General features: G+C 44.4%; 1 pseudogene; it reads left to right on the top strand.

The window, feature by feature from the left end:
* Positions 1–2,054: 2,054 nt before the first annotated feature.
* Positions 2,055–6,397, top strand: LOC139002611 (protein FAM200C-like; annotated as a pseudogene).
* Positions 6,398–6,679: the final 282 nt, after the last annotated feature.

The following is a 6,679-nucleotide window of genomic DNA, read 5'->3' as shown; positions in this document are numbered from 1 at the left end:
GAAGACAACATTGACTGTATAGTTAAGGCAGAAATTCTGGATGTATAGCAGTATCCTCGACTTTTTCAAATTGTAAAATCCAATATGGTACATGGACCATGTGGAATATAAAATCCAAATAGTCCATGTATGGAAAATGGAAGATGTTTATAGGGATATCTGAAAGAATTTCAAAATGAAACCACTAGAAATATTGATGGATATCCCAAATACAAACGAAGATCTGGTAACACCATATCTATTGGAAATAAAGTTGTTGATAACACTTGGATTGTCCCTTATAACCCGTATTTGTGCCTTAAATATAATTGTCATATAAACGTTGAAGTCTGTGCATCAATTAAAAGTGTCAAATATTTATTTAAATACACCTATAAAGGGCACGATTGTGCAAATATTCAAATTTCTGAAAAAGTATTATCAATCATGACGAAGTATAGGACTTCATTGACTCCAGGTATGTGAGCGCTCCTGAGGCTATCTGGAGACATTTTGCAATACGAATGCATGACCAATCTCATGCAATCACAAGATTAACTATTCATTTGCCAAATGACCAGAATTTGTATTTTCATACTGATGATTTTGCTGAAGTTATAGATAGGGCTAAAAGGCATAACTCAACTTTTATGGCTTGGTTCTTATTGAATAGAGAAGATTCCGATGCACACAATTATTATTATTGGGAGATTCCACAACATTATGTGTTTAATAATTCTTCATGGAGAAAACACCAAAAGGAATAAAGTAATAGGTAGATTGTTCACTGTGAGCTTTAGAGAACCAGAACAATATTTCCTTAGAATTTTGCTTCTGCATGTAAAAGGTGCAATAAGTTTTGCTAATCTGCGAACTGTAGGAGGTGTAATTTATGATACATTTCATGAAGCTGCTAAAAATCAAAGATTATTAATCAATGACACTATATGGAAAGATACGATTGACAATGCAATGATCCTTAATATGCCAAAACAACTACAGCAACTTTTTGCATATATATGCATGTTTGGATGTCCTTCTGATGCAGAAAAATTATGGGATGAAAATAAATCTCATTTTATTGAAGATTTCTGTTGGAAATTACACCAAAGAGAAGGTGCCTGTGTGAACTGTGAAATTCATGCCCTTAACAAAATTCAGGAAGTATTAGCATTGCATGGAATGAAATGTTTGCATTTCAAATTTCCGGATTATCCTTTATTAACGAATACATCTACATGTGATGAATCTTATGAGTGAAAACAGGCAGAAGTTTTGATAAATTCTCTGAATGATGAACAGTTGACAGCCTTTCAGACTATAACTTCCACCATCAAAGATCAAACTGTACACCCCAAATGCTTTTTCTTGGATGGTCCAGGTGTTAGTGGAAAAACATACCTTTATAAAGTTTTAATCCTATCTAATAATAGACAAACAGTGTAATTGACCATACTTTCGCTACACCTCCCATAGGCTAATCAGGGCAATATGCAAATTAATCGCCAACAAAGATGGCGGTTAATTTGCATATGTAGGCTCCAAGCAGCAGAGCAAAGACTGAAGGTGGCTCCGGCTGGAGCAGCAAAGATGGAGTACGGAAGGCGGCTCTGCCCGGGGCCACGAAGACGGAAGACGGAAGGCGGCTCTGGCCAGAGCGAAGGCCTGGGTCCCTGGTGCCGGAGGAAAACCGGTGCCCACAGCCAGGAGAAGGGAAGGCCTATTGCATGAATCTCTTCATGCAACAGGCCTCTAGTACATTATATTAGAGGTCATGGCGGTACTGTTTTTACCTACAGTGTCTACAGCAGCGGTTCTCAACTTGTGGATCGCAACCCCTTTGGGGGTCGTACGACCCTTTCACAGGGCTAGCCTAAGACCATCAGAACAAACATATTTTTGATGGTCTTAGGAACTGAGGCACCACTCCTCTATCCATCTCCAGGCAGGTCTGCCCACATGCAGATATGCTCACATACAAGTACCTTGCGTGATGACATCATCGCGCCAACCCCATTACATACACCCTGTACAAATACAGGTGTATGTGCCAGGGTTGGTGCCATAATGTACTTATGCGGACCAGTCACACATGTGTAGAGAGCAACTACTATGTAGAAAGCAGCTGCTGTGTTGAAAACAGCTACTGTGTTGAAAGCAGCAGTATTGGAGGTAAAACGACACTTCATGAATTATAATTACTGGGTAAATGTAAAATCATGTACTGTAAAATCAATTACTGCAAAAAAAAAAATCTGTACCATGGCAACTTAATCTGGATGCTGATTGGTCTTTTTATATTCAGCTGTGGTTAATGTGAACACTGCCCCTTTGTGAGAGTAACAGGTATGTAAAAATCAACACAAAATGGTAAATCATAGGAAACTTTAATGAACTGTATTGACTTAACTATGCCATGTATCATCTTTTGTATTATTAAAGTTATGTTATATACTAGTAGCCCAGTGCACGAAATTTGTGTACTGGGGGGCGGGGGGTGAAGGGGCCCCTCAGTCTAGCCTTCACCCTCTCCAATCTGAGACCCCTCAGGGAATGTCCAACTACCTGTTTGTGCCCACACTTTTATCAGATAACAGCTCCTTTGTTTTTTCTTTCTTATGCTTAAAACCATTGGAATTAGTAGGTATTCAAAGTGTGTATACATTTTGGGGGGACGCTCTGTATATCTCTAGTCAGCGGTGAAAGAAACCAACAGCAGATTTGGAACCCCAGACAGGGAACCTTGCTCACTCCCCACATGTCTCCCCACTTCACTTTCCACCTTCGTGGGCAGCAGGAGAATCAACATTTTCTCTCATTAATTCAGAAAAGCATGTCCTGTCACCCACTGCCTGGCAGGAGTGCGCTAGGCCCCAAGCAAGCAAGGCTCAGTCAGGGCAGCCTTCGCTTATGGGTGCTGGCACCCAAAGTGCACATTCCTCTTCTACAGTCGCCCCGACTATCCCACTGTTTTACTGAGAGGACGGAATTCCTCTCCGCCTCTGGGTTCTTGATCTTAAACGCTGAACGAAGGCACCTCAGAGAGGGCCGCCCGCACCCACCAGGTGTGTCTGTCTGCACCTGCTCCTGCCTCAGCACCTGCATTAACCCCCCAGAGGTGATCTCGTAGCTGCACTGGCCTCCGTGGGAACAGGGCATCACCACTCCGCCCTCTCACTGTCATCTCACAGGCGCCCACCCTCAGCACCCAGAACACCCAGACACTATCCAAAGGACGTGAGCACATCAGAGGGGATGTGTGCACATCCTGTGGGGGTGTAAGGCATGCTGGGTTGATGGAAGTGCAGTGGAGAGGCGGGGGGGAACTTGTGCACACCTTGGTTTGCAACTGTTGCAGGCGTGGGAGGGTGACAGTGTGCTGGGGGATGTTTGCACACCGGGGGGTATGTGCACACCGGAGGCCTCTGGCTTTGCAGATCTGCAAACCCCCATGGTGCGGCCAAGAGGACTTCAGTCTGGCCCGCCACGGTGTCTGTCCCTGCGATCCTGCACCTTCTGGGCCAGGAGGTGGATCTTGTGCAGCCACTCCTGGGCACTGATGGCCTGCAGGCTCTACTTCAGCTCAGCCTGCAGGCTCTGCTTGGCGCATTCACAGCTGTCACCACCACCATGTGGGAGTACAGGTCGCCCTCCACTGGCCTGCCTCCCCTGAACAGAGGCTCTCTGTGCTGCTCACCTGCACAGAGTGACTGGGGCTGGGCAAGAAGCCAGGCGTCCTGCCCTGCCCAACCCCAGCCGATCCGCCCCTGTGTGAGCTGCCTCCCCACCATGAAGGGTCACGGATCCGGGTCCCAGACCGTGGACAGCCTCAAGCACTGCCCCCCGCCTGGCAGGGTCACAGATCCGGGTCCCAGACCACGGACAGCCTCAAGCACTGCCCCCGCCTGCCAGGTCACAGATCCGGTCCCAGACCGCGGACAGCCTCAAGTGCTGCCCCCCACCCGGCAGGGTCACAGATCCGGGTCCCAGGACCGCGGACAGCCTTGCCCGCTGCTGCCCGCCTTCAGTATGCAAATTAGCCGCCATCTTGTTGCTTCAGGGTGGGGGTCCCCACTGGAGTGCCTGGCCAGTCTGGGTGAGGGGCTGAGGGCCGTTTTCAGGCTGGTGGGCTACTGAAGCTCCAAACCTCTCCTTTTTTTTTTTTTTTTTTATTCTGCAATTTATTTACCTTCTACGGCTGTCACTGGAGCTGAGAGCCGGCTTTAGCTCTGAGACTTGGCTCCAGCTTGAGGCCTCGGCTGCTGAAAGCAGGAATCTACGGTTTGTTTGGGTTCTATAATTGCAACATTGTTTCGGTCCTGCTCGCTCCAGCTCTGACGGTTGAAAGCAGGTTTCTGGGTTTTGTTTAGCTTCTATAATTGCAACATAGTTGCTTAGAGTGCAAGCTCAGAGGCCCGCAGCGGCAGGCAGGGAACCTTGGCTTCCTCCATCACTGGAGCAAGCAAGCCTCCTGTTCGCTTTAGCTGCCTGGCTGCCGGCCGCCATCTTGGTTGGCAGTTAATTTGCATATCCTGCTGATTAGCCAATGGGAAGTGTTTGGGGGTATGGTCAATTTGCCTGTTTCTCTTTTATTAAATAGGATTATTTTCATTAGCAAACCATCCCATGACAATGGATCATGTAGAGAAGAATGTTAAGAAAAGAAAATATAGTGAGGGTTTTTTTTCACTATGGTTTTACCTCAATAATTACAACAGGAATTGAGAAACTGCAATGTGTTATTTGTTGTGAAGTTCTATCAGCTGAATCTATGAAGCCAAACAAACTAAAACGTCGTTTTGATAGCAAGCATCTGAGCTTTGCTGGCAAGGATACCAACTATTTTAGAAGCAAAGCTGATGGACTCAAGAAAGCCAGACTTGACACTGGTGGCAAGTACCACAAACAAAACATAACAGCTGTTGAAGCTTCATATTTGATGGCACTCAGAATCACCAGGGCTATGAAAACTCACACCATTGCTGAGGATTTACTGTTGCCAGCAGCCAAAGACATTGTTCGAGTTATGATCGGAGACGAATTTGTTATGAAATTGAGTGCAATTTCCTTATCTAATGACACTGTCCACAGAAGAATAGATGACATGTCTGCAGATATCCTTGATCAGGTAATCCAGGAAATTAAATCTGCTCCACTTCCAAAATTTAGAATCCAGCTTGATGAATCTACAGACGTTGCAAACTGTTCACAGTTACTGGTTTACATGAGGTATATTAATGATGGCAACTTTAAAGATGAGTTTCTTTTTTGCAAACCTCTTGAAACAACAACTACTGCACGTGATGTATTTGACACAGTTGATTCATTTTTGAAAGAGCATAAGATCTCTTGGGAAAAGGTTTGTGGTGTTTGCACAGATGGTGCTCCAGCTATGCTAGGATGTTGATCTGGATTTTAACGTTTGGTGTTGAATGAGTCACCAAAAGTCATCGGAACTCACTGTATGATTAATATGCAAATATTAGCAATGAAGACACTGCCACAAGAGTTACAAGAAATAATGAAAAGCATCATAAATTGTGTCAATTTTGTAAAGGCGAGCACTTTAAACAGTCGACTGTTTTTGCAACTGTGCAACAATGCTCTGCTATTTCACACTGAAGCGAGATGGTTGTCGAGAGGAAAAATTTTAAAACGTGTTTTTGAGCTTCGTGATGAACTCAAAACGTTTTTTAATCAGAAAGCAAGACTGCAGTTCAAAGCACTTTTTGGCGATAAAAGTGAACTGCAGAAAATAGCTTACTTGGTTGACATCTTTGCCATCTTGACTGAGTTAGATTTATCACTGCAAGGACCAAATGCAACATGCCTCGATTTGTCTGAAAAGATCCGATCATTCCAAATGAAACTTCAGCTTTGGCAAAAAAAATTGGATGAAAATAAAATTTACATGTTGCCTACCTTATCTGCTTTCTTTGAGGAACATGACATTGAACTAGACAAAAGGATTACGATGATAATTTCTGTGAAAGAACACTTGCACATGCTTGCAGACGAAATTTCATCGTACTTTCTAAATCTACCTGACACCGCATTTGCACTTGCCAGAAGCCCATTCACAGTCAAAGTTGAAGATGTTCCTGAGACAGCACAAGGGTAGTTCATTGAACTTATTAACAATGATGCAGCGAGAACTGATTTCTCTACAATGCCAGTTACAAAATTCTGGATCAAGTGTTTGCAGTCATATCCTGTTCTGTCTGAGATTGTGTTGCACCTTCTTCTTCCATTTCCAACAACATATCTTTGTGATACAGGGTTTTCCAGCTTGTTGGTTATCAAGTCTAAATACAGAAGTAGACTTGTTGTGGAAGATGATCTTCGTTGAGCTCTTGCAAAGACTGCCCCGATAATTTCTGATCTGGTGAGAAAGAAGCAATTTCAACCTTCGCACTGATGTTGCCTTTTTATGCATTGTCATAAAATGTAGCAATGTAGTTTACTGTTGTTATATTAAGACTGTTACCCATTCTACACCATGCTTCAAGACAAAATTTCGCCAAAACCGGTTTGGCTCAGTGGATAGAGCGTCGGCCTGCGGACTGAAAGGTCCCGGGTTCGATTCCGGTCAAGGGCATGTACCTGGGTTGCTGGCACATCCCCTGTGGGAGATGTGCAGGAGGCAGCTGGTCGGTGTTTCTCTCCCATCGATGTTTCTAACTATCTATCTCTCTCCCTT

The sequence above is a fragment of the Myotis yumanensis genome, unplaced genomic scaffold (assembly GCF_028538775.1).
Source record: "Myotis yumanensis isolate MYYU_CA2020_CCGP unplaced genomic scaffold, mMyoYum1.0.hap1 SCAF_2, whole genome shotgun sequence".
NCBI classification, from domain to species: domain Eukaryota; kingdom Metazoa; phylum Chordata; class Mammalia; order Chiroptera; family Vespertilionidae; genus Myotis; species Myotis yumanensis.
The sequence above is the reverse complement of the archived record's forward strand: the minus strand, read 5'-3'. Positions and strand labels throughout refer to the sequence as shown.